A 13,643-nucleotide genomic window follows, 5' to 3' on the forward strand; every position below is an offset into this window, starting at 1 on the left:
ATAAGAATGGTAGGTCATATCCAATGAAACCTGAAACACTAATTTGAAAGAACATGTGTACCTCTATGTTCATTGCAGTGTTATTTACAATAGCCAAGATTTGGAAGCAGCCCAAGTGTTATACCAAGTGGATAAAAAAAGCTGTGGTACATTTACACAATGGAATACTACTCAGCCATAAAAAAGAAGGAACTCTTACCTTTGGCAACAGCATGAATGGACCTGAAGAGTATTATGTTAAGTGAAATAAGCCAGTCAGAGAAAAACAAGTATTATGTGATTTCACTTACATGTGGAATCTAATGAACTAAAGTAACTAACAAAATAGAAACAGACTCATAGATAGAGAACAGACTGACAGCTGTCAGAGGGGAGGGGGTGTCGGGGGCTTGGTGAAGAAGGAATTAAGGAAAGCAAACAAACAAACACCTCACAGACACAGACAACAGTATGGTGATTACCAGAGGGAAAGGGGGGTAGGGGTAGGTAGAGGAGGATAAAGGGGGGATAAATGGTGATGGAAGGAGACATGACTTGGTTGGTAAATCTCCAATACAACATACAGATGGTGTATTATATAACTGCTCCAGGTGATACAACAGGGTACACTGAATTGTACACTGAAACCTATATAATTTTATTAAATAATGTCACCCAAATAAATTTAATAAAAATTAAGAAAAAGAACTGTAGATCAATATCTATCTTAATATTACTGTCTCTCTCTCTCAATATTTGTCTCTGTCTCTTAATATTTCTTGCCCCACCCCCTCCACCATTCCAGAAAAGAGAGGCAATGTTATAATTGCTTTCCTCAACAGGACTGGAAGCTGTAGTTTTAGAAATTGTTGCTAGAAGCTTTTAGCCCCAGGCCAGGGCCAAAACTATTCTAGTGATTCTGTAAACTCCACATTAGGCTCTCAATAAATTCATTTATTTTCCTGACCTCAGCAGAAATCTGTTTCAATTGTTTATAAATAAGAACTCTAACAAGCAATTCTCTCTCTAAGAAAGAGCTTCCCAAAATTTTCTCTATTCATGGCTCAGTATTTTCCCCCCCGCAGCATGCCTAGGCCAAAATAAATATATATACTTTAGATATTTATTTATATTTATTAAATACTTATTCATACTTAATACTTATTAAGCATCTTAATAAGTGTTTTTATCCTAACAACTTAGTTGTCATTTAAAAAATAATACATACATGTTTAAAAAAGTTTTACGTCACTCTTAAATAATCACAATTACTTACCAAAGGATGTGCCTGCCTGCTGGGCACTTACAACTTGTCTAATCTTGGATTGGACTGAATAAAATACTTTCCTCTTCTGTTTACATTGATGTTCATAGAGAACTTGCTTTTCATCACAATAGCCAAAAATCCAGCTTTACCAAGACATGATGTCATGAAACGAAGTATAACTTGATCTAATGTTGAAACTGAATTACTTTGAGCCGGTAGTTCATGAGATGCCCAACACATGGATAATAAAGTTATATTTCCCTCAAATGTGCAAAATATCCTGGAGGCACTTCAGCACACTGTTTAATAACCATGGCTCTCGGGTAATATATCATTTCATCAAAAATGCATGATACAAGATAATATGCAACGCAAGATTCATTCATGTATTCAACAAGCATTTATTGAGTGGGGCTCTATGCCCAGTGCTGCACTAGCAGCCCAGATGTAAAGATGCACAGTTCCTGCATTCAAGGACCTTGGAGGTCATTGAAAAAACAAACATCTGCAGAACCTATTATACAGTAATATATTTTATTTTTTGAAAGTATGAAAAATGGTATTGGGAACACAGAAAAAAGAGAACTAAACTGTATAATATAAGAAAGGGATTTGTGGAAAAGTCAACACGAGGTGAGACATGAAAGATGGGCAGAATCTTTGACTGTTGGGAAGATAGAATAAGGGCACAAATGGAATTTATGTTTTTTAATAGACAAGGAGAGACAGATACTAAACAAATGAAAGAGGTAAAATGGACCAGGTGGGGATAAGTACTAAGGATACAATTGAAGGAGATAAATGAGATGGAGATAATAGGTGGGGGTCCAGTATGGATGCAGGATGGGTTGCAGTTTTAATAGGATGGTTAGGTATGGCCTCACTAACATTGTGGCAAATATCTCAGGGAGGCAAGTGAACAGAACATGCATAGATCTTGGAGGAAGCATTACACTGGTTCGCAACTGGGCATGATTTTGCCCCCAAGGAGACATTTGCCTGTTTCTGCAGACATTTCTGATTGTCACAACTAAGGAATGGGTGACAGCTGATGACCAGTGTATAGTTCCCAAGGATGCTGCAATGCATAAAACATTTCCCACATCCCTACCACAACCAAAAATATAATTTAGTCCAAATCCAGCCCAAATTGTCAACAGTACTGAGGTTCAGAAACCCTAGATAGAAAGATAAACTAGGGTCTAGTCCTGCGTCACTTCAATAATTGAAATCTGAGTGCCTGAACTGAACATGTAACAGCAGAGATAAAAACAATCAATGGCCCTGGCCGGTTTGGCTCGGTGGATAGAGCCTCAGCCTGTGGACTGAAGGGTCCCGGGTTCGATTCCGGTCAGGGGCATGTACCTTGGTTGCGGACACATCCCCAGTAGAGGGTATGCAGGAGGCAGCTGATCGATGTTTCTGACTCTCTATCCCTCTCCCTTCCTCTCTGTAAAAAATCAATAAAATATATTTTTAAAAAATCAATGGTTGTATTAGCAAATATGTTTAAGGGGTAGAATTCACAGAATTAGGAATTGACTAGACATGAGCTATAGGAATAAGGCTGGATTCAGGATGACACTCCGGTTTCTGAGAAGATCAGTCCAGCAAATGGTAGTGCTATTTATCACAGCAGGAAGCATTCGGGGAAATAGCCTGGGAAGGGTCTTAATGAATTTTACCCTTCTGTAATGCCTTGACCTGGTAGGAGATCAACACCTGTTGAGTGACTAAAAATTGATTTTTGGATGTGTTTGAAGTCCCAGGCGGAGATGTTGAGTGGTGCTGCCCTAGGAATCTATCATATCACAACATTCTCCTTTTCTTATATCAGTGACTCACGGAGGTTTTCTTTCTATACATTTGTTCACTTATTTTATCATCTTTCTTTCTTCTAGAATGTAAGTTCCATGGATGTGGGACTCTTGTCTACCTTCTCAGTTACCATGTCCCCAAATCCTACAACTGTATTTGTCACACTTTTTATGAGGGTGCTGAACATATAATTGTAGAATGAATGGATGGATGGATGGATGGATGGATGGGTACATACATACATATGTGCATACATAAAAGAAATGTATATGGAACTTAGCAAAGTTCTAGAATGAAAAATAAATGGTAGAGTAGGTGCTGCATGTGCTTTGAGATTATGATGACAATCTTGGGAAAACTCTTACAAGAAAAGAGAACCAAACATGAAAACCAAACCAAATTTGGCAAAACTCAATTTTGAACATTTAAAGTGAGGGGAGGAAAAGTCTAGAAGAAGTTAAAGAAAGGAAATTAGGGAGATAGAAATAAAAATCAAATAAGCAATCAATCAAGCAAACAAACAAAACCAAAAAAAAAAAAAAACTACCAGAGGAGGGTTAAGGCATCCTGGGAGGGAGAACATGTCCCAAAGGAAGTATACATACTGTAATGATGTCATGAAGCACTGTAAGGAATGGGAAGTGCCTGTTTAACTTGTTATGAGGGGACCACTGGTAGCTTGAGAAAAGGTTATTCTATACACATGACCTTCCCTTATATGCAGCTTCCTAATCACAAGCATAACCCTGACAAGAACCCAACCCTCCTCTGGGGTGCTATCCCTTTGCCTAGCAGATTTCATCTGTCACCTCCCGTGCTGCCTTCTCAGAAGTTCTTAACCCCTTATTACAGTTTCTCATGTCTCCATAGCACCTGGCATGCAGCAGGTACACAATAAGTAACTGTTAAACTAAATTTAGTGGTGCATAGAGAACTCATATCATGATGAGTTAAGGAAGTAAGGACAAGGAAAGGAATTAGAGAAAGCAAAAGTAAATCGTTGTTTATGGAAGTGTGATTTTTTTAAAGAAAACTAGAAGTGTGAGGATACCAATTCTCCCAAATATGTCATTACACAGTCATTCCTTCATCTTGTCCTCCAAAATAAGCATAAAGAAATCTTATAAACATGCCCTGCCCGAGCAATCCCAGACAATATTATAAGAGCAGCAATTAAGCTAATATTTGATGTGCATTTTCCATGTTTGAGACAATAAGCTCCATAATACGATGTAATTTAATCCTCACTGCATCTCTGATGGGGCAATCTCTTTGTGTTTTGAAAGGAGACCCTGTCTGATTTGTGTGCTGTTGTATTCTCAGCACCCGGTAGTGGGGCTGGCCCATAGCGATGCTTCATAATCATTTGTTGAAAGAAAAAATAAATGACTTTACAAATGAAAAGCTGTGGCTTTACAGAGATTAAGTAATTTGCCAAAGTTCTCACAGCTGGTCAGTGAGCATCGAAACCTAACTCAAAATGCTGCTGGGACATCTCTGATTTTCTTACTCCTGTTGGTTGCTGGTGGTCCAACGTGAAGTATTCTGAACTTCCAGGAATTACTGTTTTCTGCATAATGACTCACTACACATACTGTGTTTTAGGATTTCACTGAAATCTTACTCCCATCCTCCAGCTCCTACTGTGGTAGATTTATAGACGATCCTTGTTCTCTCTGAAGATGACATTCGGGCAACGGAACAAGAACCGAAGGCTCCTATTAAACCTGATGAGTCAGATGCTGTCATCTTTAGGAGAAACTAGACCCACCCCTTTCCCAGGCTGCCTCTTTTGTTCTTTCTCAAGAATCCTGGGATCAATAATACAAGGAAGTCACCTTAAATCCATCACCAGTTTTTATCTTCCCACAGATAAGAGATTATTTCCTGGGGCTATTGATTTCAGGATTCTTGAAAAGAAAAAACAAAGAAAACAGCCAATGTCCCCATGTGTGGCGGGTGGGGCAGCAGTGGTTGTGAAGTGACTGCTGTCTGTGTGCAGGGAAGTTTCAAGTGCACTGGGAAATATAAGCATTCACATCACCCTGTGTTTTGTAAATGCCTAGCGAGCACAAACTCCACACTGAAATTGCAGTGTTCAAACTGCTAAGAACAAAGATCCCCTGTTATTTAATCACAGTAAAGCTCCTGTCCACGTAGTTAATGAAAGCCCGTCATCCTATAAGCCTGTTAAAAACGATAGAGACGAAGTATGGAAAATGCTCAGCGGGGAACAGTTTTAGGCTGGTCCCTTTAGGGATGATTGAGATGAACTAATAGTTATCTTTCATGTCTAATTTATATGATTCTAATTATAGAGTCATTTTCATTCCTGTGGTTATTCTCATCTGCCAACATAAACGTGCTATACTTGTGACCCGGCCAGCCCTTCCTCCACTCGGCAAGTCTCTCTTGGGTCTTTTCTCAAACTTGGATATCAATCCTTTTAGGAGACATTTTGTGAATTGCAGACTTTCTCAAAGCAGCCCTGTGCATTTAAGAGAGAAGGAAGAAACCCAAGAGAGAGCTCTTTTTTTGTGACGAGCAATAAAAACTTCTTACGGGTAAAGGGAGGGAAATGATAGAGACCCTCATGCCAAAGGAACGTGTGGATTTCTCCATGGAATCTATAATCCTGTTCATTGGTTGTGACTGGATATGATGTATCACACAATCACATTAAATATTTATGCAAATATCTAGAATAACTGCAGATAGGATGGAGCATGTTCTGGATCTAAACTTCTGGTAGCTTTTTGCCTCAACTGTAATTCAAGAGATTTCAAAATAGTCAGGGAAGCACTTTAGAAAGTACCATGCAAGCCACCTAGTCTCTGGCTTGCGCTTAGGTTGGGGCAAGCATGTGGGGATGCTCTTAGAATAGACCTGCGTAGCTCAGGTAGTGCACTGTGAAGAGAACTTTTGAAGCCTGGGTAGTTTGCTCTTTCCTTGTCTCTAATCAGACAGCAGAGAAGAAAACCAGGTAGACAGATGGAAGGGCTCTGGGCAGTTTGCAGACCCCCCGAGACATGGCTATATTCCAGGCGCTGAATTACTGAGGTTGTGCTTCTCCGTGTCCTGCAGGGCCTGTGGGAGAGCCATGTGTGCAGGGAGGGGGGAGAAACAGACTGAGTAACTGGGATTTCTGCACTAGGCTTCCTGGTCTTGGTCCCATTGTTAACTTAGTGGAATTAGTAAGTCCATTGCCAAGGTGACCACGTGCATATTTTACCTGCATTGTCTTTGTCTTCATTTATCTGTCCACAGTGCTATTTCCTTTTTCTCCCCGCAAAGGCTACACCATGTTTCACTTCGTTTGATTTTCTCAAAAGATTTAAGTGGCAGCAGACATAAATATTCAGCCTTTAAAATCCACACTAATCAAACAATTTCCCTATGCCGTTTGCATATTTTGGTTAGTAACAGATGAAATGAACTCACCAGGCAGTCTTTACACACACTCTTTCATCACTGGAGAATTTGAAAACAGTGTCCTGCATGATATACATTGTGTTCCACAAGGACACTCTATCCAGATGGGTATTTTTTGTCCAAAGTGTTCCTTGCCCTATTGCAAAAAAGAAAGAAAAAAGAAAACAAAACACTAGCACAAAATAGTTTCCAGCGTGGTTTTAAGTGTGGCGCGGTTCCTTGGGCCCATTAAAGCAGTCTGTCTCAGCAACAAAAGATGGAATCAGCACAGAACAGGATAGAAATTATGCATGTCATTTATAATGAACCTCATTATACAAGGGGGCCTCATTCTATTATGAAGCACTGCAGTTTACAATCTTATTGCTATTCAGCTTTGAACAATGACAAAGAAGAAGAAAAAAAACCAAAAACCCTTACCCCATGTCAGAGCTAATCTTTTTAAATGCTCGCAATTTTGTATTGTTTGTATATTTCCCTCAAGGAGAATTCCCCTGCCTTGTTCATTCCTCTCAGCAGCACGTTCCTTCCTTACCCACGTTCGGCATCTCACTTTCACTTTTCTTCAGAAAAGCAGAAGAATTGCTCGCACTGTTTTGCTTCTGGGGAGTAATGACAGGACAGCCACCCCCACACTCTGATCTGGTATTGTATTTATAAACAATAAGGTCCATTTACCCCTCCATTTCAGTCTCTAATTCCTTCAGGGGTGTTTATGTGCCACTCCTTGACAGAATTACAGCTGGGGGCACATTATTTGGCTCAATGCTAGGTCGTCGCTGTTTGCATGGCTCTTAGGCTTAATAAGACTATTCAGCATCAAACCCTTTTCTACACATTTTTATTACTCCACAGTAAATTCAGAGGGCAGATGCTGTTGGGTGCACGCATATTTTGAGGCATTTTGGGGCCATTATTTTTAAGCACCGACTCATAAATTCCAGAATATTGTTTTAAATGCCTGAGCATTTCATCCCGGTGTGGCTCTCATTTCCAGAAGAACACCCTGGGGCCCGCACATGCCCACTCGGAACAGTTTACCTGGGGTATTTGTCAGCATCGTCATTTATCTGCACTTGGATGAGTGTCATCCCAGGGCCTGTGCAGAGGTGGAGAAGAACAAGTAACCCTTTTTCTAGAAGAGGTATCTGTGTATTTGAGGAGGTGAAGAAACTTCCTGTGATATAATGCAAGAACATGTAGAAAGCCATGAAAAATTCACTGAAGAGGAATACAGTGAACTGTGAAACTAGATTTCTCCTTCTATTGTTTTTCTCTGGCCCTTTCTTCCTTCCTCTCCACTGTCCATTATTCGGCAGAGAGTCTGTGCTATGTAGGTTTGGCTCCCAGCTCCATTAATTACCAGCTGACTTTGGGCCAGGTACTTAATGTCGCTAAGCCTCATTGTCCTCCGCTGTGGAATCAAGGTAATAACAGTTCCTACTTCATATATATATTATTAAAATTTCATTCACATGAACGCTGTATATAAAGCACAGTGTGAGGTGCATAATAACCACTCAGTAAATGTTAGCTATTATTTACATTACAGCTTTTCTTTTCCACTTATATCGATTTTAATGGACTAGATGAAGGCATTGAATTGAAACTTGTGTTTTGTGGTTAGCAGGGCAAAAAGGAAAACAATGTGTTACAGAGGCTTATTATCTGAGTTATTGTTGCCAATGGTGATCAGAGACAAATCAGAGATCAATCTGGAGGCTAGTCAGTGATAACGGACCTGCTGTCTCCTGAACCACCTCCCTGCTGAAACATTTATGAAAACACAGGAGGGTATTCGGTGATAAAAAGAGATGAAGTACCAATATATGTCACAGCATGGATGGATCTTGAAAACACTGTGCTAAGTGAAAGGAGCCAGTCACAGAAGACCTCATAGTGGTTTCCAGGCACTGAGAGAGGTGGGGCTGAGGACACGGTGCTAATGGGTAAGGGGTTTCTTTTTATAGTGCTGAAAATTAGATAGCTGTGATGCTTACACAACTCCGTGACTATACTAAGAACCACAAATTATACACTTAAAAAGAGTGCATTTTATGGCATGTGAATTATATCTCAATAAACTACTTATAGAAAATGCATGTTGGACAGAGCAGGGCCAAGTTCAGAAGGTTGAGGCTCTTGCTAGAAATTGTATCATAGTTTGATAACTAATGGATTATTTAATGTTTTTAATGGGATTTATTTAACAGAAATAAATCCAAATAGCAGCCAGCACACACACAGGTGCTCCCGCCCCTCACGCACACACAGGAGATGTGAGGTTGCAGTACTTCTGAAAACACAGAGGGTGCCTGTTAATCCAAAGGTAATACATCTCTGGATAAAAATGTGAACTAAACCTGGGAGTGGAGAGGACTCTTTGCCTTCCTTTCTCTCAGCACTACTATTCTACAACCTTGTTTGCTACCAAAAAGTTTCCAGTAAAGCAAGATATTTAAGTAAGGGAAGTTAAGATATCATGAATAATTTTAATACGATATTGTTTGAAAATAAAACCTGAAAAAAAATGTTTAGAGGGTTGATAAAGCCAATGAAAATATTTAGAATGAACCACCAGAATTTTAAGCACTATTTAGCAGTATACATTATCATTTTAGACACTAAACATTAAATAGAGCTTTAAAAATGATTAATATCAACAGGAGTACTTCACTGAAAATTAGTTATGAGCCCAGTTACCACAAAACCTTGACCTATTCAAATAAGATAGTAACTTCTTTGAAAAACATAAAAACCAGGGCAGTAAAATTTCAATCATTATTGATGACATGCGTTTCACAAAAAAACTGTTATAATAGTTTTATGTGCAACTCAATGTATTTAAACCTAGTAATGTTTTCTGGTGGTCCTGGGAAGCTTCCAGGAATGGCATCTGGAAACAAAATATCAAACCTTATTCTTGGTACATGGGAAAATATTTTAAAGAGATATATTTACAATAAAATTGTAATAAGTTTTGTACAGATGCTATCAAGATAAATCTAGGGAGAAAATTAGAAGTTTTAGCCAAAATTTAGAAACCTTTGTACACATTAAAATTTGGCAACAACAAAGTCATGATAACTATGTCTGGGTATATGATAACAATATAAATTAAGTCACTGTATCACTAGTCAAGAAAAACCTCTTATTTGTACTGTGTGCCAAATAGGTAAACAAATAAAAGTAACAGCCCAGTCAGTGTGGCTCAATGGTTGAGCCTTGACATTCCTATGAATCAGGAGGTCACGGTTCAATTCCTGGTCAGTGCACATGGCCGGTTGCGGCTTGATCCCCAGTGTGGGTGTGCAGGAGGCAGCCGATCAATGCTTCTCTCTCATCATTGATGTTTTTATCTTGCTCTCCCTCTCTCTTCCTCTCTGAAATAAATAAAAAATATATATTTTTAAAAAGTAACATATCTGAAGAGATAGGGATTCAAATAAAGTAAACTGGAAGAGCCCTAGCTGGTTTGGCTCCGTGGATAGAGCGTCAGCTTATGGACTGAAGGGTCCCGGGTTCGATTCCGGTCAAGGGCACATGCCCAGGATGTGGTCTCCATCCTCAGTGTGGGGCGTGCAGGAGGTAGCTGATCAAAGATTCTCTCTCATCATCGATGTTTGTATCTCTCTGTCCCTCTCCCCTTCTCTCTGAAATCAACAAAAATATATTTAAAAAAATAAAACTGGAAGAATATTTAGATGTCAGTCATAATATGATACTAGAGTTGCAAAAACAGTTTGCAAAATATGTCAAATTTTGTGCATTCGCTTTAATAGTAATTGAATGTGGAAACAATTAAACATTAGAAAATAATTGTTTTTGAAATTTGATTTTAATAAAACTCATTAGGAAAAAGATGTTACTCTCTTTGGCTTAACAATAGAGACATGTCTTTGGTTATTAAGGGTGATTTATTCCTGCAAGTCTCCTTGGATTGAAAGTGATTTAATTAATAAAATTAAGTCAACAAATGGCTAGGGCATGCTGATGAATGATATTTGTGACTTTGATAACAAAGATATTAATATATATAAACCTCAGACTATATAGCTGAGGCTAGAAAATACTTTGAATGTAATTGTGCAAAAAAAAATTTGAGAGTATTTGACAGAAGGACCAATAAGATGGATGATACAAATTCTCTACTTCATCAGGCTACACGTTATCTAATGACATCAACTCAATAGAGCTGTCTTTGGAAGATTTTTATGAAGTCTTCTATGTCAAATCATGATATATCACTTATCTGGTAATAGTAGTGTCAAAAAGACTATAGCAGCAATTCCTAAACTACCAACAAATAATTAGTATGATTTTAGAGAAAGTTATACTAAACATTTCACAAGCTAAACATTTTTAACATATGTGCAGTTTAATCCAATCAATTAATGGGGAAAAAAGGAATGAATTTTTTATTTGTGATTCATATATATTTATTCATATAAATGATTTATATGATCATAACAGTTGTTACAAATTTAATATCACAGAAATGACCATTTTTTTCACAAAGGGACATAAAACAACTTAAATAAATAAGAGGTAAAAATTTAGAAAACAAAATATTCGTCTCTCAAAATGAGCTGATAGTGTATGCTTAGAACAATTCCAATCAAAATCCCCATGGGAAATTTTATGGGGTGGAGGTTATTGGCAAAGTGATTCTGACGTTTATCAGGAAGATCAACTATATGCAATTAAAGAGTAAATATTTGAGAAGGAAGAGTAATAAGGGGCACTTTTGTCCAGACATAAAGCCTTGGTAAAGAAATCCCTTTGGCTATGATGAATATATCAACAGGTTAAATAGATGGATTACAAACATACTGACATATTGCAAAAACAATAAATAATAAGAACAGCATTATTAAGTTATGAAAAACAGAAGAATTACATATTACATTTTTTTGAAACAAGGTTTTATCCTTTGAGAAAAACAAAAACAAATCAGTCTATCATTATGTAGAGTGGAAAATGCAGGGGGAATATTTCTGTTAACAACAAAAGTGCTGGAAGAGAATGTACTGGAAACAATCAATACAGTCAACTGCATAAAAAGCTTCTCCATTTCACTAATCAGCTTAGACAATTAAAAGGCAAACAACAACCTAACAGGGACTACAATTAATATGGCAAACAATAAGTTAATGTCCTTCATGCATAAAAGCAGGTGTAAATCAAAAGATGACACAATTATACATTTGGGAGAAAAGCTTGCAAAAAATGTGAAGGGGCGGTTTCTTTAAGAAAAAGCATGTAAACAGCATATGTTAAACATATTGTTCAAATTTAACAATGTTTTCTCTCATGTTAATGGCATTTTCCCCCTGAGGATGCTTATTAAAAAGTGTTGTGGTTTGCTATGCTTTCCCACTGTAAAGTTACTATTTCCCCCCCTTGTAATTAATAAGTACCACACAGAGATAATTTGAGATTATGTAGATACCTTGTTTCTCATCATATTTTGGGTACTACTTTCAACATCCAGTGATGATTTTTCCTTGAAACAACATATACTGTGGTGTTTGCCAAATGGGGATTTTCTATGTTCATCATTCTTTCTATATTTAATCATTGTAATTCTACCAAAAGGTCAGATTTCTCCACTGGGGAAGAAACCTGGCAGACACCACCACCTGTGGTGTCTACCAAATGGTGATTTTCTATTTCTATCTTTCTTGCTACAGGTAGTAATTGGAATTCTACTGTGAAGACGAATTTACCCATCAGTGGAGAAAACAGGCAGAAGCCACATTAACCAAATGATCAGCGTTAAGATCATCAGTAATGGGGCAAACTGACATGTGTTTGTAGGTGTGCTGCACCAAGAAGCTCACATCTCTTCTGTCAAGAATACAGAATTGAAATTTAGTTATGAGGAAATATTAGACAAACCAAAATGGAGGGACATTTTGTAAAATAACTGGCCAGTAGTCCTCCACAGTGTCACATCCTGAGGAACTAACATCCAATTAAAAGAGGTAAACAAAACAAGGCAAGTAATTGCAAACATGTGATCTTGAATTATAGCCTGGACCAGAAAATGGACATTAGGGAAACAATTGGTGAAATTTGAATAAAATGTGTAGGTCAGATAACAGTATTATACCAATGTGGTTTCCCCCCCTAATTTTTATATCTGTACTATGGCTACTCAAGATGTTATCATTGGGGGTGGGGGGTTAGGGCACTGAGGTGAAGGATATACAGAAATTCTTTGTAATATTTTTGCAACTTTTAAGTCAGCAGTTATTTCAAATGAAGAGTTACAAATAAAAAAATTAAGGTGGAAAATAATGCATACTGTGGTGTGGTGGGACTCTATATCATATGGCTTTTTGAAAATATTCTATTATTTATTTCAAGACACTTAAGTGTTTCAACATTCCTCTACTTCACACTTCTGGATAACTAACCTAAAGAAATAAGCAGTTACAGGCAAAAAATATATAAAATTTTTTACAACAGCATTTTAATTTCCATGTAAATGCAGTATGTATATATATATATATATATATATATATATATATATATATATATATACCTACACTAATAAAAGAGAAACATGGTAATTAGCATACGACCGCTACCCTTCCCATTGGCTAATCAGCATATCCTTATGCAAATTAACTGTCAGCCAAGATGGCGGCCGGCAGCCAGGCAGCTGGAAGCGAACATGAGGCTTGCTTGCTCCAGTGAATGCAGACTCCAATGTTCCCTGCCTGAGTTGCCGGCCTCTGAGCTGGCAGTTTGAAACATTCTAACAAATATAGAAGGCCGGGATCTCAGAGCTGGAGTTATACATTGTTTCGATTATAGAATGCTCAGCAGCAGAAGCCTCAGAGCTAGAGCCAGAGCTAAAGCTGGCCCAGAATAAAATTTAAAAAAAGAGAAAAAAAGGAGTGGTTGGGAGCTTCAGTCAACAACCACCAGCCTGAAAGCAGCCCTCAGCCCCTCACCCAGACTGGCCAGGCACCCCAGTGGGGACCCCCACCCTGAAGGGTGTGTGACCAGCTACAAACAGCCATCATCCCCTCATCCAGGCTGGCCAGGCACCCCAGTGGGGACCCCCACCCTGATCCAGGACACCCTTCAGGGCAAACCAGCCGGCCCCCAGGCCTCTATCCTATATAGTAAAAGG

The 13,643-nt window shown here is 38.3% G+C and overlaps 1 long non-coding RNA gene across 1 annotated transcript in view; it reads left to right on the forward strand.

The window, feature by feature from the left end:
- The window catches only part of LOC111825573, a 50,200-nt gene extending 37,414 nt beyond the window's left edge, over positions 1–12,786 (forward strand). The window contains exon 3 of the long non-coding RNA XR_002828763.1: positions 12,190–12,786. This is a non-coding gene — a long non-coding RNA (uncharacterized LOC111825573). The remainder of the gene's footprint in view (positions 1–12,189) is intronic.
- The last annotated feature ends 857 nt before the right edge of the window (positions 12,787–13,643 follow it).

The sequence above is a fragment of the Myotis lucifugus genome, unplaced genomic scaffold (genome assembly GCF_000147115.1).
Source record: "Myotis lucifugus unplaced genomic scaffold, Myoluc2.0 scaffold_33, whole genome shotgun sequence".
NCBI lineage: Eukaryota > Metazoa > Chordata > Mammalia > Chiroptera > Vespertilionidae > Myotis > Myotis lucifugus.